Source organism: Rhinolophus sinicus, chromosome 14 (genome assembly GCF_057876585.1).
Source record: "Rhinolophus sinicus isolate RSI-liver-muscle chromosome 14, RSI-T2T, whole genome shotgun sequence".
Lineage (NCBI taxonomy): Eukaryota > Metazoa > Chordata > Mammalia > Chiroptera > Rhinolophidae > Rhinolophus > Rhinolophus sinicus.
Window position 1 is genome coordinate 76,988,568 of NC_142514.1, and position 24,925 is coordinate 77,013,492.

The 24,925-nt window shown below is 38.2% G+C and overlaps 1 protein-coding gene and 1 pseudogene across 3 annotated transcripts in view; one reads left to right on the forward strand and one right to left on the reverse strand.

Moving 5' to 3' along the window:
• RNF144B (ring finger protein 144B) overlaps nucleotides 1–24,925 on the reverse strand; it is a 168,719-nt gene that overhangs the window by 125,323 nt on the left and 18,471 nt on the right. The window contains exon 2 of one of the 3 annotated variants that reach the window (XM_074335175.2): nucleotides 1,821–1,924. The exons of the other annotated variants lie outside the window; for them this stretch is intronic. The gene's annotated coding sequence lies outside the window, so the exon portion shown is untranslated. The remainder of the gene's footprint in view (nucleotides 1–1,820; nucleotides 1,925–24,925) is intronic. 3 annotated transcript variants of the gene reach the window in all.
• Nucleotides 3,274–4,774, forward strand: LOC109448685 (high mobility group protein B1 pseudogene; annotated as a pseudogene).

The following is a 24,925-nucleotide window of genomic DNA, read 5'->3' on the forward strand; positions in this document are numbered from 1 at the left end:
TGTAAAGAGTACACCATTCAATAATATATTTGTTTTAAAAGCAGAATTCAGTTAAAAATGTCAGAGCATTCTTCAGGAGTTAAAACACTGTGTAGCAACAATATTCAATCAAACACCACTAAACAGTCTGGCCTCAGTTATATGAGGGCAGATGGGGCTTATATCTATCTAGCAAATGTTTATCTTATTCATTTTCATAATATCAGAAATAGACTAATTAGACTTGATTTAAAATCTCAAGTGATTTTTAGCCTTTCACTGTTTGTGTAGTCTGAATCCTAGCAGGAAAGTCAATGAAATATAAACATTTGGCCATAATTTTTGCCTCAAGGGAAGTTGAAAGTTGAGCAGCAGTACTTGTATGAGTATTTTCTAGCAGTTAACAAAAGCTATCTGTTTCTAATGTAAAAATGAGCCATTTTAAAAACTTGATGGGACCCCAAAACAGAGAACCAGCTACCTCCCCACTTTCTCCTGAATCCAGTTTTCAGTATCAATGACTTCATGATTTAAATTAAAGGTAATTTCCATACACAGCACCTACATGCAAATGTAAATTTAAGAGTAATCAAAGTTAAGTGTAAAAGTCAGGATTAGACAATTTCAGACTTAGAAAAAGACTTAGCAGTGGTTTAGTTCAACCCCATTAGAGAAACAGGCCTAGAAAGATAATATTTGTCCAAAGTCACAGAGGTAAGGACAGAACCAGGGGCTCTAGACCAGATGTCAGGTCAAACATTTTCTTCCACAGTTCAAACTGTTGTCCTAAGCACTGGAGTACTTGCCTTAATAATCCACCTTACTTATCAACACTTATGATAAGAACAGTGGGTGCCACGTGTATGTAAAACAATATCATTAGGTTCATCTCAAAAGGACAACACTATAGTTGTTTAAATCAATTGTATAGCACTCTTTGCCCCCTACAACCCTCCATGAAAAAAATAAAATCTCAGTTAGTGAGGGCAAATTGCAACCCAATCTTTAACCTTATGGCACTCCTGAAGATTATTTAAAAATTCTGAAGTAAAACAAAAATAGGATCATCATAACCTTTAGCATGGGAAGTAGGGGGCATATCAAACAATTGTATTGAATTTTTTCATGTTCTTAGAATATCAAAATCACCTGATATGAATTTACCTAAATAATCCAATTATTTTATGATTTTTTAAAAGGTTTATAAACTATTCACTATTGAAATGTATAACATCAATTTGGTACATCATGTTACCTTGTGTAAATTAAAGCCGAATTCTTAATTAGTCTAAAGCGCCCTCTAGTGTTCCTATGTAAAAACTTCTTTTAAGAGAAGGTGCTGTCCTCCCTAATAGTGGCTAGGGTCCCTTTTTGCCCTGGACAGCCTGGATTTAAGCCTATTGTCCTGCAATCCTGTTTGGCTGAACATTCGCCTTGGTATTTGCACTTCAATGGAGAATTACCATTAACATTCGCATTAAACGCTGGGTTGTTTGAGTAGCCCTCCACTTTGTATTTGCAACTTCCTCCATGGTATTTATTGTCCAGTACTATGTGAAGCACATGAGCAGTGGTATGGACTGAATGTTTGTGCCCCCCACTCCGCCAAAAAAAGTCGTATGTTCAAGCCCTAATTCCTGATGTGGTGGTATTTGGAGGTGGGGCTTTGGGGAGGTAACTTGGTGTAGGTCATGAGGGTTGGGTCCTCACAATGGCATTAGTCCCTTTTTAAGAGGAAGAAACCAGAGCACCCCACCACCACCCACTGCACACATTGAGGAAAGGCCATGTGAGGACATAACAATAAACGGCCATTTGCAAACCAGGAAGCGGGCTCTCACCAGACACCAAATCTTCCAGCGCCTCGATCTTGGACTTCCAGACTCCAGAACTGTGAGAAATATGTTGTCACCCAGTCTGTGGTGTTTTGTTATAGTAGCCTAAGCTAGAACAAGCAGAGAACAGAGATGTCACTCTAAGGAAGGATGACCAGCAATGACCCATCTCTATTTTCTCCAACACTTCCCAAACGCAGTGGAACTACCACTTCCTTTTCAGGACAGCGGGGCATTTGCTGACAAAAGAAAATGCACTCAAACAAGAGAGAGTTGCTGGTGGCAGCTAAGCCCTCCAGCTTCTGGTGGTGGTAAGAGAACACTCTGATGCCCTATGCCCTTGGATTTGCCAACTAGTTATGCCATGTCCGTGCTCAGGCCTACAGGACGTATGGAAATGTGAAGGCACAGCTAGCTGGTAGGGTCTGTGGGAAAGGTGGGAAATTATGGGTTAGGGGTTTCTAAATATTTGCAGAGAAAAGAGGCCAAGAGTGCTTCCTTAGAGCATCCAGAGACTGATCATAACACTCTTAACAAATGATTTGGTCATTTACTGTATGATATATATATATAATTATTAATTATATTATTTGGTGATGCTTTTTTTATTTTGCAATAAGCCCTTTCAATGACAGTGAGCTCAAAAATGGAAGTTTACATTTAGTAAGATGTTAAATGCTGAATTTCCTATTCTCAGATTAATGATGAATGTGAAATTGCACAAAATACCAACATTTGCCACCCCCCACAGCCAGGAGGAACAAAGTGATATCATTAACCGGGTGAAAGCCCCAAAACATAAATCTGCTGAAGCAGCATTATAATAGACATCAAAAATTAGTAGCTATTTTAAGAACCCTGTACTTGCAGTTTATGATTTATCACATGCAGCTGGAGAGGTGCTTACATACCATTTAGATCCAGTGCTTGTTCTTCTAAATTGACTTTGTCAATTTTTTATTTCAAGTTATGATGTTCATGTACAAAAAGTGAAGTAAAAGCTATGTGTGTCTGGTAATGAAAACAGAATTTTTATGAACAGTTTAATGTTGCTAATTTTATATCAGTGTAATCAAGGCTTCACCTACAAAGATCAAATAATTCCAAGAATGGTTTGATTTTTTTTTTTTATCTAATTCACGAAATCGAAGTAATGCTTTTGAAATTTAGTCTGCTTAAGATAAAACATCTGACAATCCTGTACATTTAGTTGAAAAGTTCAAAATTAAATACAAAAGCATTTGTTTTTGCAAGTGATACTAATTTTGGTGGGACACTGTGCACATGGTAAAAACAATATTTCGCTAAAAAAGATGCTAATTTTTGAAAGACTGAGGAGGCTGCGTCTGGCTCCGGCTCTCACAGCCATTGCAGTACATCGAGATCCATAGAGACAGTGCCAGGGCAAGTGTGAGTCGGACAGGCCCTGGGCAACTCTGTGCTCGCTGAGAACAAATAACTAAACACGGGCAAAGGAGATCCTAAGAAGCTGAGAGGCAAAATGTCATCATACGCATTCTTTGTGCAACCCTGCTGGGAGGAGCACATGAAGAAGCACCCAGATGCTTCAGTCAACTTCTCTGAGTTTTCTAAGGGCTCAGAGAGGGGAAGACCACGTCTGCTAAAGAAAAAGAAAAATCTGAAGACATGGCAAAGGCTGACAAGGCCCGTTATGAAAGAGAAATGAAAACTTATATTCCTCGTAAAGGGGAAACAAAAAAGAAGTTCAAGGATCCCAATGTACCCAAGAGGCCTCCTTCGGCCTTTTTCTTGTTTTGTTCTGAGTATCGCCCAAAAGTCAAAGGACAGCATCCGGCCTATCCACTGGTGATGTTGCAAAGAAGCTGGGAGAGACGAGGAATGACACTGCTGCAGATGACACGCAGCCTTATGAGAAGAAAGCTGCTAAGCTGAAGGAAAAATACGAAAAGGATATTGCTGCATACCGAGCTAAAGGAAAGCCCGATGTGGCAAAAAAGGGAGTTGTCAAGGCTGAAAAGAGCAAGAAAAAGAAGAGGAGGAGGAGAGGAAGATGAAGAGGATGAGGAGGAGGAAGATGAAGAAGATGAAGATGATGATGATGAATAAGCTGGTTCTAGCACAGTTTTTTTTCTTGTCTATAAAGCATTTAACCCCCTGTACACAACTCACTCCTTTAAAAGACAAAAATTGAAATGTAAGGTTGTGTAAGATTTGTTTTTAAACTGTACAGTGTCTTTTTTTGTATAGTTAACACACTACCAAATGTGTCTTTAGATAGCCCTGTCCTGGTGGTATCTTCAATAGTCACTAACCTTGCCTGGTACAGTATGGGGGTTGTAAATTGGCATGGAAATTTAAAGCCGGTCCTTGTTGGTGCACAGCACAAATTAGTTATATATGGGAATGGTAGTGTTTTCATCTTCAGTTGTCTCTGATGCAGCTTACACAAAACAATTGTTGTTCTGTTAACTGAATACCACTCTGTAATTGCAAAAAAAAAAAAATTGCAGCTGTTTTGTTGACATTGTAAATGCTTCTAAGTACATACAATTTTTTACGAGAAAAAAAAGATGCTAACTTTTAAATTAAGATATGAAGCGGAAATAGAATTGGAATTGTTTAGTGTAAATGTAAAGTTATAATTTCACCCACAAAAGTTGATTATACCAATTGAAACAGTAGACTATTTCAATTGGTAAAATTGTAAACTATACCAAAATTTTTATGAGGAAGCTGATGTTGAATTAAAACAAAACAAAACAAAACAAAACAAAAACACTTCAGCATGGCCCCGCTAGACTTCTCTCTTTGCTGCCCATCAACTGGAACTACTTAGTAATTCAATATGTGTCCTATCAATGGTATTAAACTTTTTCATAAATGAATCCTCTAAGTTCAGGGTACATTTGTTCAATATCAGAAATTGTAATCAGAGAATTCAAGGAGCATTAGAAGTCTTCACCTTTTGAAGCTTTTGGAGAATTACAATTATTTAAAAATAAAGCTTGCACAAAGGAAGACCTTGAAACATCTCAACCATAGCAAAGAAGAAGTAAATCAATGGGTACCCAAATCATGTCCAAGATTTAATGGTGAAATTCTGTAATTCCTCTTTGGAATATATCCACTGTGGGGAGAAACTTTTATAATGTCCACTGGAATGGAAGAAAATTAGGAGGGCCTATGATTTTTTTAGCATCACAGTTTAGGGAAACATCAAAAGAATTATATCTGGAGATAATTTATTTGATGAATTTTGTGTTCTAGAAATATTTGTCAAGGAATGGTATTCTGAATGGAAGCTGCTGGAAAAAAAAGCAGTATTAAGGATTATATTTTAGCTGATTACTTATACAGTTTAATACAAAAATATTACAATTGAGAACATGCTCCATTTAGCAGAATTCACTCAGGTTTCACTAGATAACTCAGTTCTTATAGAGATATTATGTTTTTCAAGTAAAAATATTATGGTTTACAGAGAAGAATCAATTGAAGGTGTCAATTTCAATTTTATTAACATAAAGTATAACTTTAAAAACAATTGTAGAGATTATGAAAAATTAAAAATAATGTACTTATTTTTAAAAAGGCATTCTTCAAAAAACTGCCAGTGATGGGGCATTACAGCCAGATATGCCTGAAAAGCTGATTAAGTATATGAATATTTAGCAAAAATAATCATCCTATTTATTTGTAATGTTCAAATAAGACAATATAAAGGTTTTTTATTTTGCTTTAATGTACATGGATTTTTTTAAAGAATTTCATTCCCCCAAATTTTAAATACAACTATTCTGTAGGTCTATCCATATAATAAAATTTTTAAGATATAATTTTAAAATTATGTAATATATACTCATAAATTATATACTACATATCATTTTGCACCCTCTTTCCTTTTTGAAAGTGTACTGGATTGGACAAACAGCGACCATTTACCAAGAGCTTACTATCTATCAGGCACTGGGCTCAAATATTTTTTATCAATGTAATCTTTACAAACACCCTGAGGGGAAGGAATTACTATCTTCATTTTATCTGATGGCAGTAAGTGGCAGTATGAGGATTTGCATCCAGTCACCATGTTCTGCGGCCCTTCCCTACGTTACAGGACACACTACGGGCCCACCACAGAGATAATGTGCTTCTAGTTAATAACTGTGAATTTGGTTTCATCATAACCTCCTGGCCAAGGCAGTGTATTCTTAGGATAGCTGGCACATGTAGGTGGCCAGACTATAGCTGCAAACCCAAGCAATTAACTTCCCCCAAAGAACCTAGGAGAGTCACACTTATCCCATATCTTTCAAGGTGGGGATAACTTTTGCATGGATACCTCTTACACAATAAAATAAGGTATGTATATGCCCGTATAAAGTACAGTAACCGCCCCCTTATCCACAGTTTCGCTTTCCTCTGTTTGTTATCCAGTGTCAAACGAAGTCTGAAAATACTAAATTTCCCCAACCAACCACACACTGTTCGCTTCTGACATCTAACCATTGAAATCAGCATGGCTCCATGACCCGGGATCACTTGAAGCAGACGATCTTCCTTCTGTTGTAACATCAGTAGATCAATAGCAGCCTAACGCTATGTCACAATGGCTATGTCATTCGCCTCACTCTATCTCATCACGTAGGCATTTTAGCATCTCACATCCCAAGAAGCGTGAGTATAGTACATTAAGATATTTTGAGAGAGAGAGACCATATTCACATAACTTTATTATCGTATATCGTTATAATTGTTCTATTTGATTATTAGTTGTCGGGAATTTCACTGTGCCTAATTCATAAATTAAACTTTATCATAAGTATGTGTACGTATAGGAAAAACAGTATATATAGGATTCAGTACTACCTGCAGTTTCAGGCATTCACTAGGGGTCTTGGAACGTCCCCCATGAATAAGGGGAGGACTACTGTACCTGTTAAGTGGATTAAACCAAGAATTTTTTTTTTCTATCTACCAAGGATAATACATTAAACTATTTCTTGAAGGTAAGAAGTTTGTTTTAGATTAGGTATTCTCCAGTTGGATTTAGTTTGAGACAAAGATTTGATTGCAAATAGTTTATTCGGGAGGTTCAGATCAGGCATTACTGGTATGGGAGCAACAGGAAAGGGAGGATAGCTCAAGACTAGGTTGTTCTGCCATGACTAGAACTTAACTCCACCTTACAATCATCCCACCCAAGGGATGAGAAAGCGGAGTAATTACACCCTACCTCCCACTAGCTGCTGACTGAGGGCTTCTGGGGGTTGTTAATTCTCCAGCATTTCCAGATACTCACAGGGGGGAGTCTGAAGCCAATGAAATGATAAGGCCTTAAAGGAAGTGGGCAGGGCACTGACAGTATCATTAAAATATATTCTTATATCAAGAAATTATGCAAATGATACTAACTGCCCGCCCCTCCCCACACCAAAACAAATAGTCAAAATATAACAGTAAGAGTTTAAGAAACAATAGACAAGGAAAATAGTTCTAATTTTCAACACCCTTTTTCAAACTAAAAATTTCCTAGAACATCAAAGAAGTTAATATCATTATATGAAAAGAACAGAAATAATTTAAACTTCTACTAGGCTTTGGGTTGTGAAGGGACCAAAATGTTGCCACCCTAAAGCTGCCTTTTTGGGATATTGATTGTAAGCTGTTTACTAAGGAACAAGACTCAGAAAGAACGTTTGAGCCTCCCCAACTTTCCTGCCTAAGATATTCAGACAGGAAAACCTACCTGCCTTAGGAAGGCAGCCTTGGCTTAATCACCTGAGGAATTGTCACCCAAGCATTAGTCAGGAAGACTCCAGGCCTGTTAGCTGGATACCCCAGGTCCCACTGTTTCTGAGCTGCCCAGCAAGAATTTTCCTGCCATGTATATTCTGCTCTTCCTCAACCACCTGTAAATCTCACATTCTCACTTTTGAAACCTAACACCCCTTTCCCCCTTTCTCCTTTGTCCAAAAAATCTTATATACATACCCAATGTTGCCTCACTGTCTTTGGAATTTTTGTGCTTATGTGAATTTCCCATATCTATGTAGCAAAACTTTGATTTTCTCCTGTCAGTCTGTCTCTGCTAATTTGATTATTAGCCCAGCTAGAAGAACTTAGAAGGGGGGCAGGGGGAGTATTAATTTTTTTTAGCCCCCACAGTTGCAAAATATTTTAAGAAAAATTGACGAACTTGGTTCTACTAAATATAACAAGGATTTCTCAACCTGATCACGTCCCAAAACAGTGTCAGTGAATGGTTTATTTATTGAGCTGGAGGTGAATATAAACAACTAGAAACACAATTCAGCTGTATAGTCAATGATTCAAAGAAGCAAAGAACTTGCTCATGGCCCCCCTAATCAATCCAATTTCTTTTTAAGAGAAAAATTATAGATTTTCACTTGGGTTTTTGTTGGTTGGTTGGTAATTTATATATAGTTTGGAGATGAGCACTGCTGCATAGTGTGTGTGTGTGTGTGTGTGTGTGTGTGTGGTGCACATAGCACTGTTGCTATATACATGTAGCAGGAGAAAGTGGAATTTGTTTGCTTTGTTTGTTTGTGAAACATACTGACTTTACTTGCATCTCCAAAGCACTGGCCATCCCAGTCTGCCTGCCCCAAGTTCAGGCAGATGCGAGTTCTGAGAGCTGCTCAAAGGAATGCAGTTTTCTCTAGGTATCAGATGGCAAGCTTACAATCTGTTGAAGAATTTTTCACCTAGTTTTCACCTCCATGTTATCACTCACCAGTTTTACATCTATCTCCTCCCCCTCCAAAAAAAATGGCAAACATCCCCATGGTCACATCCTGGGTGGGTCTTAAAGAGTATTGGAAATAGCACATGCAGCTGTTAGCCTCTCCAAATACACAATCAAAGGCATTTAAATACCCAGTCTGCAACGCTGGCAGCAAAAGACAAGAATAACAGTTATTTTTTTTAACCAATGATAAATGCCAGATCATGCCTGAAAATGGCAGGATCAGTCTAACTCCTAGGCACAGAATAGTACCAATGACAATGGGAGGAAAAGGTTTCTGAGGGGGATGCACAGACCTTGAAGGCCTTTTCAGGGCTAAACAACCTGGTTTTGTTAAATTTTGGAAAGAAAAATATTGACTGCTTTTTAAAATTAAGCACAAGATTTTAAATATAGAATAAAAGGTTAGATCTGGTTTTGTCTGGGTGATGGAATTTCAGAGATTTTCATTTTCTTTCCTACATACTTAAGTATTACTTAATTTTTTTGACAGGGATATATGTACTACTTTTATAATCAAAGAAAATTATATAAGCCATTTGAGTTTGGAAAAAAGAAGGAAAGACAAATTAAGTAAAGAAAAGATACAGGGAGAAAAGGGGAAAAATGAGTGTAAACTCATTCCTTTACTCAATCATTTGACAAAGAATTCTTTAGTCAGACACCATGCTAGAGCACAATAATTATACATTGTGATGGTTGTTGTTATGGAAACAAAGAGCTTAGATAAAGGGCAGAGAGTACTTCGTGTAGAGTGGTCAGAGAAAACCTGTCTGAATAAATACTTAAGCTAAGCTCCTAAAATCAATCCTAACCCTATGAAGAATGGTGGGGAAACAGCACATGCTAAGGCCCTGATGTAGGAAAACCTTGCTGACTTCAAGCTGACCCGTTTGGCAGGAATTCAGAAACAGGCTGAGTGGGATAGAGGTGGGGGAGAGAAGGGAAGGGGAAGGGAGGTGAGGGAAGGGGGAGGGGAGGGGGTAGTGGAGGGGAGGAGAGGGGAAGGTGATGTTAAAGAGATAAACAAGTGTCAATTCCTTCAGGCACCTAAAAGCTCTAGATGAAGGATTCCGTATTTTAATTTCAATACAATGAAAGCCATTAAAGGATGTTATTCAGGGAAGAGAAGTTTAAATTGATATTTCTTCGATCTAGAGGTAGATCAGAGGTGATAGAGGAGCTGGTTGTTGTAAAAGTAATGGTGATGCTCCTGCCACTTTCACCCCTGTATTTACTGACCACCCAATTCCCTGCAGGCTTAGATCCTACCCACCTGGAAACACTGCCCTGCGGAGGTCATTAGACATTTTTAGCTATTTGTTCAGTTCCCAGACACCCCTGCAACCTTCACCCCAAACCCAGGAACCACTGCAAACTAATGCCCCCCCTTTCTAGAGGTCCTGCCACACAGACCCTACCTGCTCTTGATCTAAGGCTTCCATCTGCACCCCTCTGGGGGATTAAGCCCGATTCCCATAATCACCATCTCCTTTATTCCTCTTAACTCCTACTTCAAACTCATGCCACTTTCTGTGTTCCTGGTACCAGGTATCATTGTTTTCTTTGCACATAATTTTATTTCATGGAATTGTAAAATACCTGCAGTTAAAAAGGACTTTAGAGACACTCGGGTTCAACCTGCAGGTGTTTACGACAAGGAAACAGGTCTGGCATGGTTAAAAGACTTCCAAGTTCTCAAAGTTTAAGATTCCTGACTTCACACTTAGAGTTCCTTGCATAATTTTAAAGCAATATTTTTCAAAAGACCTCTTGCAAAGTGCTTCATGTTTTACAAAACGCTTCTGTTAGGTAGAAATTAGAAAGTGTAGGAGAAGGAGGATGGGTGGGAGGGGGTCCATGGTGCCTACAGAAAAAGCTCATAAATAGCTTTGATTAACTGCCTCTAGCCACTATCAGTTTCTACAACAGATGACAAGAGGTGGTCTGGAGCAAGTTAAGGATCTGAGTCAACAGATCTCCACCCATCTTAGGAGGTGACGCCCTCCTGTGAAAGAGTATGCACCACCTTTCCTGCCAAATCAATATGTAACTCCCTCACGTTACCCAGCAAGGTATAAGTCCTGAGGACAAGGGCTCTCACTCTCTCTGGCTGCTCTCTTTTGTCTCTCTCTCTCTCTCTCTCTCTCTCTCTCTCTCTCTCTCTCTCTCTCTCTCTCTCTCTGTCTCTGTCTCTCTCTCCCCTCTTCCTCCTCTCCCCCACCTGGGCTAGGCCCATTCTCTTCCCCAAGAATGTATCACTAATATACCCTGCTTGCATATTAATCAGCTTGCTGACTTTTGCTTCTTCACTGTGATGGCAAGAAGAACCGAGACTCCCATAACACTACTATACACACCATCTTATAGAATCATTGCAGCCCCCTAGTAACAGATACAAATTGAACCTGGGAAATGGAGGGCTGAAAGAGTGGCTAAGCCAGACTTGGCCTCAGGTCTACTGGCTGCTCCAAGTATGGTGGCAAAACTATGAAAACGTCCTTATAGTTAGATGAAGTTACTTCAGGAGCATCAAAGTTAGAAGTTTCCTCTTTCTGTTATTATTGGTTAATTATACCTTTGTATAATACCTGTGTATTAGTTTTGCATTCCTTGTGAAGATCAGATAGTTTACTGTGGTTAAGGAGGGACTCTGTCCAATACTGGGCACAGGTTTGTTGTGGAAATTATAATAATGTCATAAGCCAATAGCATACAAGATAATACCTCTTAAGCCAAATAAAGAAGTAACATACTCCAGATAAATAACAGATTAATTACACTATTGTTCCAGGAAAGGGGAGATGAGCGGAATAAAGTCCAAATTTAATATGAGGTTATCTTTTTATATGAAGAAGCACTCTGGAGAGTCAGCAACCAACTGATTTCCAGAGGTCAGCACAGAAGTAAAAGTATCTTGTTGCTAGAGTATGTTGCTAGGGAACGAAGACACCAGTGTTGGTAGGGGGACTAATGTCTTACACTGGGCACCTGTGTGGTTTATCACCACAGTCTACCAGGAGTATCTAGCTAAGACAGGAGCAAATGCCCCAAGGGTATTCAGAGAGTTTATAGGTTAGTGAAGAGTCACCTCATCCTAACCAAAACAGTCCAACAGTCCTCACGAAACCTCACTATTTATAGTCTAAATGTCCCCTTGCCATAGTTGCTTCTCCACTTGTTCTTACCAATAAGCTGCTAACTGCTTATTAACGACAACAGAGGTGGAACAATGACATCCTGGTGCAGCTTACTTCATACTTAGATCAAAGCAACTTTTTTTTGTCTTTGTCATAAAAAAGTAGAGTAAAACAACTTTACTAAGTTATAAACAAGATTTGAAATCATATTGAACCAATGCACAACAGAACTACATACAAATTGGATTATTTGTACTATATTATTATCAGCACGTTTGAGGTTTAGAGTTTCAAATCCAGTGTCAAAAAAATTTGAAGTGACAAAAAAATATGTCCTTGGTTGCTTTGCAGGATATGGAAGAGATTACTGCTTCAGAGTAAATATATTTTGGAATGCACTGCATCCTCATGGTACAATTAGTTCTATTCTTGTTCTGAAAGTGGAAGGGGGTCAGGGGCCCCGCATAACTGTCACTTAGCAGCAGCAGCTGATGCAAGCTGGGCACCCAACACTCACCCAGGAGAAATGTCTCACTCTTGCCTTCAGAGCCCAACGCAGACAGGTTAACAGAACATTTATCCACGGATTATTGCCGCCTTACTCTAAATTGCTTTTTTTTTTTAAAGGCTTGATATCCTTAATTTTATTTTCTTTTTTTTTTTTTAAGGAGGGCGCAGCTCACAGTGGCCCATGGGAGAATTGAACCAGCAACCTTGGTGTTATTTAATTTGCTTTTAATTTGATGAGCTCAGAGGTTTTCTTCCCCAAATATCAAACCTATTCTTGTCAACTTCCCCTTAGGGAATGTAGGTACAGTTACTTAAGTGTATGGTACAACCTCTCAAGTGTGAATGAAAAAAATATGCACTTAACTTCAAATACTAAATACCATAAGAATATAGCTCATTCCCTTTGTGAATGGTTGCTGAGCTAAGAGGAATCTTATAGGTTTATTAAATGAAAACACAGAGTAATGTAATTAGAATTTTCTTAATATTATCCATTGGACTTGGAGAAATGGCTATGATAACAAATCAAGCAAACAACGCTATTAGTTTTTAGAAAGCTAAAAAAGAATGTCTAAAATAGCAAATGTTCCACCACTGAAAATAATCATGCAAAATGCACATATCTCTCATACCATCAAATCTGAACACATTTCAGGACATCCTCTGTGTTACTACATTCCATCCAGTTCACACTCCTCACTCACCAATTAAGCCACCCAAGTTGTAACATGCGGAAATCTGGCTTTATTCAGTTGAGAGCAGTGAGTCTGGTGGCACAGACGATCCATAAAATACCTCACCCTGCATACCTCTCATACCTATCCAGAGACTCCAAGATTGTGGTTCACAAATATACAGAAAGCTTACAGTGCATTACCTAGGCCTGGGGGCCTCACGCATTCCTCAGCGTGAACTGAAATCTGGAGGCACTGTCACGTCTTCTAATACTCCACTCCACTATGAGTAGAAAATATAAGATGACTAATTGAAGACGTTAAGACTGTACTGCACAGATCACCGTTGTCCAGTTTTTTAAAGCACTGAATGGTGCTTTTGCCCATAGGACTTTAAACTCAATAAGAATTCTTGTCACTGTGTAATGTTTGTATTCATGTTGTTTTCAGTTCTTTGGGTCAATGCACAGAAACTGTCTTTATAGTTAAGATTCAGATGAAAGCAGAAAATGAAAATAATGTATTAGGAATACAAAATCAGTAGCACTACCCAAAATGTCACACGTCTGCTTTCTTAAAAATCAAATTTTATATAAAGAGCATTTATTTGCCATCGAATTAACACAAGGTGCCGGGAGCTCAGTGTACTTCAATAGGCTTATATTTTTAGGTAATTTCTGATTCTTAGAAGTATATTTTACATCCGTCAAAAATGATAATTATTATGGGTAACTTTCTCCATCATTAATATCTCTCTAAGATAAAAGAATACACGCTACAATACTAACCATGTTAAACTGGTACAAAAAGTACTAATAAGTAAAAATGAACAATTCAGAACATTGTCTACATAAAAGCAAACAACTAAACTAACTTTCATAAATCACTTAGTCCCTTTACTAATCCATTAGGATATGACTTAATATGACTTAGAGGGCACCTCCTGGCTACAGGCATGGCTTTATGCTCTGTGGCCAGCTTACTTTTGGCTCTGGGAAAACAGAAGTCAAAAGTCAGAGTAAGAAACCAGCGACACCACATCTGCCATTCAACAGGCGCATGGCAATTGATCCTAAAGGCTTTGTCACTTGAACCTTCCATCCAAATTGACTGCAAACAAAATGTTCTGAAACCTTTAAGCGCTGCCACTGTTGTCCCTCCATCAAATGGAGAGGTTAATGATGGTCCTGCCAATACTGCCCCAAGGTCTTAGAACTCAGGCAGAAAGTGGTAAATTTAGATAAAGTTGACAAATCTCATGAAAAAGTGCTCAAGATCTTGGCATCTCAAAAAGAAATTGAAGAGATTAAAAAAGCAAGTTAAACAAAATGACACAGTTCCTCTACATCCTTGGGAAACTTTTTCTGAATGGCGAAGGAAAAAGAATGTTCTTAAATACGAGGAAAATACATTGAAATATCAGGAAAAAACTGGAAAATACACTTTAAAAAAACCATGGATAGCACTTACAAAAGAAATAGGATTCTAAAAGTATAATATATTGTGTTTCGGGATAGTTCAAGTTTTAGAAGATTTAAGCATCAGTTATTCCTTGAATTGTTATACCAAGATATACTTAGACCTGGTTCTTACATTTTAAAATTGTATTTCAGATTGCTAGCCCAAAATAGCTGGCAGCATGTTACTCTGATTTCCTGGAATTACAGATCAACAGAGCTAAAAAGATATTCCAGATGATTTGTTTCAACACCTATTTATAGATGTGTCCTGAGACCCAGACAGCACGAAGATCATGTAGTGGCAATATCCAAACTAGAACTCTGATTCCTTGATACTTAGGTTAATTTACTGAATCTTAGTTGTGATTTAAAATGACAATAATTCAAAAACTGTTGAGATTGGCTGTAGCAGTCATTCCATACATAGTTTGCTACCATAAGTGATAAAAAAAAAAAAACAAAAATGGAGAATCAAGATAATGCTTACAGAAACACCCCCTTCAAAAAAAGGATAACCTCAATAAGCAAAAAAAAAAAAAAATCACATCACTCTTTTTGCCCTAAATTGTCAAATGTGTTGCCTAAATTCTTCATTTCCCTTTAATGCTACAGCCTACATAAGAAGTACTTTCTTCCTTAAAAGAAAACACCTTTTAGCAGTTTTGTAACCTGAGGTTACAGATAAGCCCCAACTCTCAATGGCTTAAAACCAAAAGGGTTTTCTCACTCATGCTACATGTCTATTTTGATTCAGCACCGGTGCTGCATATCATTATGGTTCAGGGACCCAGGCCAGTGGAGTAGCTACCATAGACAGATGCCCAGAGAGTCTCATATCATGGATTAAGCACTCCCCCTTAGAAGTTACACACAACCCCATCCAACCACATGAGAGTCAAGAAATGCAATATTGAAGGCAAAATGCCAGAAATATATGAAGAACAGATTTACTACACATCCTATATTTCTGAAACATGAAAGACTGGATATTGACCTTCTCTGACTGAAGCACAAGTACCTAATTTTTTTTATCATAAGCCAAAAGAAGCCAAAAAGAATGTCACTAAGAATCAAGATCCTTCATCAATAGCCTTTGTTCAATCACCAGATAACCAATGACCCTGGAAAGCCACATCAGTGTCCTCATATATAAATAACATCACTTCTAAGGTCCTGTCTAGCCTTATTAGACCAACAATCCTAACTTACTGAGTTTGAGCATGTATAGGAGGTCTTAGCACTGGTTGTATTAACAATGATAAAGATATATTCTCTTGAAATATAGAAGAGTCTTCATCTCAAAAAAACATATAAAAATGGTTATTACTTCGTTTTTGGGTGTGTTTTTTTCTTTGTTTTTTTTGTGTGTGTGTGCGTGTGCTTTTTTTGTTTTATTTTTTCCAAATAGAAAGAAAGTAGAAAATGTCGCTTTGTTCAAGAATGTAGCTTGCATAGGGCTTGCTCCAAAGACTCTTACACCAATATCTAGGAATAGTTTCCCTAACCAAAACAAAAGCCTTCTGTTCATTCTGGACCTATGCTTTACTACGTACGCTTAAATGCACGATCTTTTTGCTATTTACTTCTCTCTACTTATATTTGTCCCTTTTCTTATAGGGTTGAAAGAATTCCAAATTCTCCAAGGCAATAATGTAACACTACACTTTGTGCTTTTTGCTATACATCAGCCCATGGTATTTTACCTGAACTAAGGTCATTCTGGTTCAACCATTTGAGGAGACATGGACAATCATATTTACTCCTGATCATTAAGAATAATCTTAATAGAAAAAAATTTTCATTTTATATAATATGGAAAAAGAACAGTATAAGCTCCTCTTTAAGAAAGGAAAATATGAAACTAGAAATATGACTCACTTTAAAAAAGTGAATCTTTTTAATAAAAGATATATCATAAAGCAAGTCACTTAAACCCAAAATACTTTATTCAGATTCCATTTTATTAAATATCTTGATCTGTGCTATTAAGGAAACTGAATTTGGAGCCTAATGAATGAAAAGGGAGACCTGTTTAGTTACTGACCAACTAAGATAAATGGTCTCAAGGTGATAATTAACTATCCTCTTTCCTCTTCCACAAATGATAGATTCCGCCATGGGTTTCTTTTCCAATTATCCCATGCAAGGAAAAGACACTTGCTTTCCAGTTATCCTCAGGAGCCTGATTTACCATCTAAAAAGGTAAACTTTCATATTTGCATAAACCTCAAAAATTGTGAAATCATGCTTCAAAGTCATTAAACATGACCACAGTGGGAGACGATGCCAAGGCATAAATCACTTCAGATATATATGAATGTAAAATAAACTTAGTGGGTTTTTTAAAAATGTATTTTCCTGCCTAGAGCTAAGTCTCGGTCTCACAGACACTGTACAAACTTCAGTATAGCTTCCAGCATTGGACCAAGTAGCTCTGTCTGCTCTCCCTGTTGCAGCTGTTTGCAACTAACTTGAATTATTATCATTAAAGAGCTTCTCACAATTTCTGAACCCAAAACACAGGACAGAGCATTGTTCATTCATCTACATTATAGAAAAATAGAGATTTGTTTTGAAAATAAAGGTCTACCTAAAGCTCCAAGTCATAAAATCAGAAACTAAATTCCAAGTTGATGGTGGTGAAATAGGAGCTAAGAACTGAAGAAACAGAATAATAAAGACTTCAATTTTCTAACTACCCAAGTTAACCAAGGCAATCTTAAATTGGAAGCATTTTTCTTCCTTTCAAGGAAACTCTTTTACGTATATAATTTTAAGGAGTTAGACTAGAGAAATTATTCTTAACCCGAAAACCACACCAGATTACCTAGGAAACTTTTCCAAACACACATACACATCCACACCTCAGAACTAGTAAATCAGAAGGCACTATGTGTATTTTGAAAATGTTCCACAGAAGGTTTCTAGCTGCCATACATCTTTAGTTTATAAATTCTAATCTCTGAAGGCCCTTTCAGTGCTAAACTCTACATTAACAAATGGAGCCAATCAGAAAAAAGCTCTACAAGCAATAATGATTTATGGATTACATGCTGGCATTATGGAAAGAACTACATGTGGTCTCCGTGTTATAGTATAACTATTGAGAAGTCTTTAATATTCGATTTGCATTTCACAGAGAATCTTATGTAGAGAAGGGAATATGCTTTCGCCTAAATTCAAATTATTGCTTCCTCATTAGTAGCTGAATAACTAAACTTGCAACTAGTTAAACTTAAATCTTTTTGAGCCTCAGTTTTGTCATGCGTAAAATGAGAATAAAAATCCCTGTCACCTGCGCACAACGCCTCATGAAGAGTACAACTAATAATAGGTGCTGGGTAAATGTTACTTCCAAACCTATCATACACCCTCGTGCCTGTCTCCTCATTCCCTGTTTTAAAAGCTTTTCTCATTATAAAATCAATAAAACATTTTGATTTAAAAAGTGTAAACTGTTCATTATTCATGCCAATGAGGAAAAGGTATTGTGGACCCTGAGAAAGAAAACACCTACCAAGGAGGCTAACTGGGCTCAAACTTAAAAGCAGAGACTAGCAGCCATGCCTAAGTAGGGACCTCTCCTGCAAACCACACTTCTGGGAGAAACCTGCACTGAACTGCCTGCCTGCACTGTGTTCCTGCCACGTGAGCCAACCCTTTGAAAGGAGTTCCTGGAATAGTATTTCAACCAACAGGGCAGAGGATTTCCCCAGCCAATCAGAGATGTGCAGCTATATGCCCATCAGCACCTTCACTGACCAACTGACCAATTAGGACAGTGCCTTTTGGACCAATCAAACTGTGAGGATTTGGAGCCCTCATTTGCATGAGAGCAAACCAATCAGTGACCAGGGGCAGGAATTTACTCTATGTAAGTCAGCTCTCTTCTGGCTCAGAGAGTGCACTTTCCCTTACCACAAAAGAGTGAAGACTATGTTTCCCTGGCTGGAGCTGAAACACTGAAGACATCTCACCAGAGCAGAGCAGACGGCACAGAACAGAATCGAGTGAACTGGACCAGGTGAAGCAGAGCTGTCTAGCCAGAGAGGGGCCTCGCCCAGGGCCCCCTCACCCCAGGTCCTTCTCACAGCCATGCTGTTGCACAGCCATGCTGCTTCATAATCAAGCTGTTAACACTATTGAGCTGTTCCCACTACTTTGCTATTCTCACAGCCACGCTATATCACAATTGAGCTGTTTGCACTGAATAAAGTTTCCTTCTTCAACTGCACTCCAAATTAGGGATTCCTGTTGGCATTGAATTGGTGCCAATGACCATCAGTTAACAGTACATTGGAGATAGATGAAATATTATACTCAATAATCTATAAACTTCATTTTTATTTATTACTATTTCCTAAGCCACACACCTCACTTTAGGTATTTTTATGTCAAATCCTCCACTTTTCTAAATACAGCAGGTCCTAGGATAATACCATTCAATGTTGCTGCATTAAAATGTTGATGAGTTACCATAGGAACTTAATTCTTGTTCCTATCAATCACCTATGGTAAAATTGGTTTCTTTAAGTTGCAGAATCTATCAAGGAAGTCGAGTAAGGACTTATTATATAAGGCCTTGGGCAAATCATTTTGTGGGCCTTAGTTGTGTAAAGTAGGAATGCTAATATCTTCACCATCTGCTTTTCACAGGGTTGTTGTGAGATCCAAATGAGAACATCTATCAAAGTTATTTAATGTATATTTAATGTTATGCAAATATAAAGGGATATTATTATATGGCAACTCTTAGCAGCCTTTCACCAGTCTTCTCAGAAGTGACAAATTTGACTTTCTTCCTCTCACTATTTTCTTTCTTCTTCCCATATTATAAGGTAGTTGGTAAAAGCAAAAACCAACCAAATGTGAAGAAGGTATATTTATATGATGAATAAGTTGATTTATAACCATAATATCATTTACAAGTTCCAACCTCAAAAATGGATACCTATTTGTTGTACATATATTTCACTTAGTAAATCATACATAGGTTTTTTTATTTCCCACAACTACTCTAATGTATTAGCAGACTGGTTCTATGGAATCATAACTAAATATGCATATTTAAGACTATATTTTAAATGTTTTCCAATAATTTGAAAACAGTAAGAAAAATAAATAGCAAAAGAGCAATTTTCTAAATGAGCAAATCTTAATATGGGGGCTATTTAATATAGAGGGCTAAGCATACCAGAATAACTAAAGATAACAGAGAGAATATTGTGGCCCAGAAATCTGTAATCTATTTTAACATTTGACCATTTAGGCTTGGTTGATTTGGAGATGCCTCCTAAGATTATTGTATCACCTGACATGTCATGCCATACATCTATTTAAAAAAATAAATAAATTTTCACAATAATTTTGCAAAATCCTTTAAGACTGAGGGTGCATGACACCAGAGTAGACAGTTACTATGCTGCCAACAGAGGGTACGGTGCCAGAGTTTCCACTGACAGCTCTACATGGCATCTTCAGGAACTTAACATTTCTGTTGTGTCTGAGTTGACTTACCATATCCTAGCAATGAAGATCACTCAGCTCACTTAATGTCTGTTGCCTAAAGCTGAGCTTCCCAGTCTAGCAACAGACTTACGTTCCACAATTTCCTTCTTTCAACCAACTATTTTACAAATCCTGATTCTAGCATGCATCAAGTAACAAAGTCATACATTTATTTTACTTTATTGCTCCATAGTAATTTCTATTTTTACTTATGTTTCAAAAAGTTTTACTTATGTGCATTTTGAGTAGTTTTGATAAATGCATATTTTCAATTTCAGAACTATAATATTAAGACTGAACTCATAAATGAAAATGTTAAACAACTGAATCATGTATTCTAGTTAAGTGTGTCACTTTATAATCAGTAAGCAATTGAGTTAAACAATAGTTAAACAGTTAAACCAAATGAAACTATAATGATTAATTTGGTCATGGTGATTCGACAGGCCAGGAATACCTAGGAATAAAGAATAAAACCTAGAACTAAATTTAACAATAAGTATACAGCACCTATTTTTTATTATTTTTCCCCTTCCTCACTCCCCCCGCAACTCTGAGTCAAGCTGTTGTTTCTCAGTCTAGTTGTGGAGGACGCAGCTCACTGGCCCATGTTGGTATTATGATCATTGCGCTCTACCCAGTTGAGCCAGTCAGTCGCTAGCCACCAGCCGGCTGCTCAAGGCTGCTCACCACAGCCCAGCTCCAGGATGAGCCATTATTCTTGATCTAGCTGTAGAGGGCACAGCTCACTGGCCCATTTGGGAATCGAACCGGCGACCTCGGTGTTAGGAGCACAGCACTCCAACCACCTGAGCCACCCAGCCACCCTCAGCACCTATTTTTCAATTGCACAATTTCAGTAGGGCATTGAGGAGAAGTCTCAAATAAATGGTGAGATATACATCAGATTCATAGATGAAAGAGTAAATGTCATGAATACGTAAATTCTCTCCAAATTATTTGATACATTATATACAATTCCAACAAAAAGTAAAATGGAATTTTGGAGTGGAGAGGTTACAAAATGAATTTAAGGACTTTTAGTCAATAAAGCATACTGAGCTGACTTGGGAAACCAACTCCATTCCCATCTCATCCCATCCCATCCCTTTCTCTGCTAACACATAAATCCTACATAAAATAGAACAAATTTTTTTTAAATACGTAATGGGAAGAAAGCAAAAAAGGGATATCTCCCAGAAATGAAAAAGAAACTCAAAACCCACAATGGTGATTAAGAATTCAAGACCTACTAGGAATATATTAATAAGAATAGGATATTCACCTTGGAGTGTGGAGTTTATCCACCAGGTGGATCTGGAATTAAGCACCTTATATAAAGTCAAGGCGGGGAGGTTGGGGAGAAAGGACAAGAAAAACTCCATCCTCTCAGATAGGACGCAGTCCAAAAGCATGCCACTGGCCCTGGGCTAGAGATGGAAAAAGAGACACCCATGAGAAATTAGAGACTTAAGGCACATAGAAAGAGTTCAAATGTACTCTAACCACACCGGATTGGAAACCAGATTCCAGACTAAGGAAACATGTAGATGTCAACAAATGAAATGGGAAACTGCCTCACAGAAACACCTCCACGACCCAAGACACATGGAACTCAAATGCTGAGCTCACAAAGATAAGGCACATGAGCAAGCAACCCAGCATGAGAAAGATGAAAGTAGCAGATGAATCAAAAAGAATTTACTGAAGCAAAAGGACAGATAATAGAGCACTCTAAGAATTTTAATGTTTTAAAAATCTTTGACAAGATAAAGGATAGACTAGAACATACACATCAAGACCGAAACATTGTAAAATGAAAGAGCAAGATTTCAAAACGAACCACATAAAGATCTAGAATTTTAAAATTGTTAATGAAAAAAAAAATAGACCATTTTAATATATTGTAGTGTTGCTTATAATTTTTCTTCTCACCTTCCCCTCAGGAAGAGGCTAGTTCTCCGTGTCATTGATGTTGGGCTTGGCCACTGACTTGTTTTGGTTAATGGCCTAAGCGACACAGCACCAGTTGTAAGCAGAGGCTTTAGGAAGCACATGTAGGCCCTTCTGCACACCATGAAAGCTTCACATCCCAGACAGGGAATGCTCTCCTCCTTCAGCCTGAGTCTTAGAATCAGAAGGCATGCAGGGTCAACTGAACTTGACCTTGTGGAAGTGACACCCAACCCACTGAGATTTTAAGGATGTTTGTTACATTGCATTATCAAAGCAAAAGTTGTTCAATGCCGCCAGTTGAAGAAAGAATTAGTGAAATTAAAGATGAATCTGAAGAAAGCCCGGGACACAATATAGAGGAACAAATTTAATAAAATATATGAAGTTAAGAGACATGAGTATAGAATAAGAATTTCCAGCATATACTTGTAATAACTCAAGGTACAGAGAAAATGGGGAATATATCCCTTTTCTGTAGTCATGAAACAGCTTGGCACAAACAGCAACTGCTCTGGGGTCCTAGTCACATGGCCTTTGCTTCTTTAACACTAGCAGGTGAATCTCTCTCCAGTCTTCCAGAATGTAGCGTAATCATGGGAGTCACTATTCCATCTTCACACGCTCCAGCCACACTCAAGGGAAAAGGGACTTACTGGGGTTTACACCCCGGGGCAGAATTTTAGGGACATCTTAGAATTTTGCCTACCACATGGAAAAGGCACTCTTAGAAGGTATAATAGGCTTTAGGTCACACCACTGTTAGCACTTTTGCTCTTACCACTACTTCAAAGTTAGGATACATGGCATCCCTCAGGATCCTAAGGGCACAGCAGGGTTCCCTCTAGAGCCATAGAAAACTGACTCATGTCCCCATGTCAAGTCATCACCTTTCTTCCATCTTTCAGGTCAATCTAATATCCTACCTGTGGATCCAAAATTCCACTTCTAGGGAATGAACTGCGCTGGTTTTCTGTCATATAAATACTTCATGTGTGTCTCACATGTGTTTTTTCAAGTTGCCTTTTCAAGTTTTAGGAACACATTAATAGAAAAGTTATTTAGATTGTCCCCTTGTCACTATTTTACTATTAAAAGACTTTGATTGAATAACATTGCAAATTCTCGGAAGATAATATGGATGCTAATAGTTTAAAGCCCTTTTAAAATTCCCCAAAGCTGAAAAGGGAAATCCATTAGCATTCTGTTTGTTCTAGAGTTTATTGGCTTATGGGCATCATCTTCATTGTTTTACAGGAACACACACTTTTTTTTAATTGATCAATGACAGAATACAAATGGACAATTAATCTTGGCTGTTTATTGCTTCTACGATTCTTTGGAAACAGAAGGGGGAAAATGTCTTGTGTGCTTATTACACAAAGGCAGTAACTCAGCTCATTTCCCCAGCTGTGGAACAGATTGCAAACCTCATTTTAAAATTACCCAATGTATATTTTAATTGATTAAAATTCTCCTAGCATCATTTGAAGATATGAAAATAGTTGTGACACTTCTGTGAATAAGTTTAATTCCTATAATAACCATCTCTGCCCTTCCCTTCTCTCTTCTTGTGAATTATGTATCATTGAAAAACTATAGGTGGTTTTATATGTGTGACCCTTTTAATGAACAAGCAGAACTCATGGGATATAATCAGAAAATTACTTTATCTGTTTCCTCCATTGCCTCTTTAAGTTTATTATGTGGGGCTGGTCCTTCCCTTGTCCTTGGGTGTAATTCAGGACGGTGGACATGACTTTTCTAGTCACTCTTAAATAATGAAAATACTTCGAGTCACTCTAAGTCCAAACAATCAATCACAGTTCTGCAATTAATGTGTCCGATCTAATATAGCCCTCAAACTCTTCCAACTTCGTGTAAACTTTTCACCTGCAGCTATGGCCTGCGGAACACTGGCCACCTATACTGGGGAAAGTAGACAGAGACAGATTCTTCTCTCTTTAGCCAGACTGCTCATTTAGGTTACCCCATTTTCTGATACAAAAGTGGGGATGAGGTAGGGGGAAGAGGAGGCAGCAGCAAAGTTCTTCTGCGACTAATACAGATATAATGACCTAATGCTGGTGATCTATGAACTTGGTGAGCATTTAAAGCTTACTTTTTCTCTCGAGCCAAGGATAGGATGGTGGTGAGGGGAATCAGAGGGAGAGGTAGAGAACCTCTACTCCACCCTCATCACTGGGGACCTCTCACCTACAGATCCCTTTGTGCAGATGATTACTTAAGCCTCTTCCCTCCTGCTGGGGTCCAGGTGGATATATATATATATATATATATATATATATATATATATATATATTAAAGATGTCTCATTTTTATTTATTTACTTATTTATTGTTATTGGGGAATGTTGGGGAACAGTGTGTTTCTCCAGGGCCCATCGGCTCCAAGTCATTGTCCTTCAATCTAGTTGTGGAGGGCACAGCTTAGCTCCAAGTCCAGTTGCCGTTGCAGAGGGTGCAGCCCACCATCCCACGCAGGAATTGAACTGGCAACCTTGTTGTTAAGAGCTCGCGCTCTAAACAACTGAGCCATCTGGCTGACCGTCCGGCAGCTCAGCAGCAGCTCGTTGTCTTCAGTCTAGTTATGGAAGGCCCAGCTCACTGGCCCATGTGGGAATCGAACCAGCAACCTTGTTGTTCAGAGCTCGCACTCTAACCAACTGAGCTATCCGGCCGTCCCCAGGTGGCTCTTTATATATGACCTTAGATGTCACCCAGCCAGCTCACTCTCCAGGGTGGTCCACCTTTGGTCCTTGGGAAACAAACCTGTACTCTGCGCTCTATCAAACTATGGGACAATGCAGCTGTAACTCTTTTGATCCACCATCTCAGAGGAGCTAGCCAGTCTCTTCTCCTTAGATCTCAGGCATGAATCTCTGATCCACTATGCTTCCCAGTCTGTAGGAGATATATATTAAATACTCCAAATGGTCTGCATGAAACCCCTTTGTCTAGACTTCAATAGAAGGGACAAGTACCTCACACCCCTCTCTCACAGTAGCCAGCAGGGGGCACTCAAACCCACCACCAGTTGTTTGCAGTTAGATCACCTGCCACATCCAGCTGATAAAATAGGTTGGACGGCCCAGAAA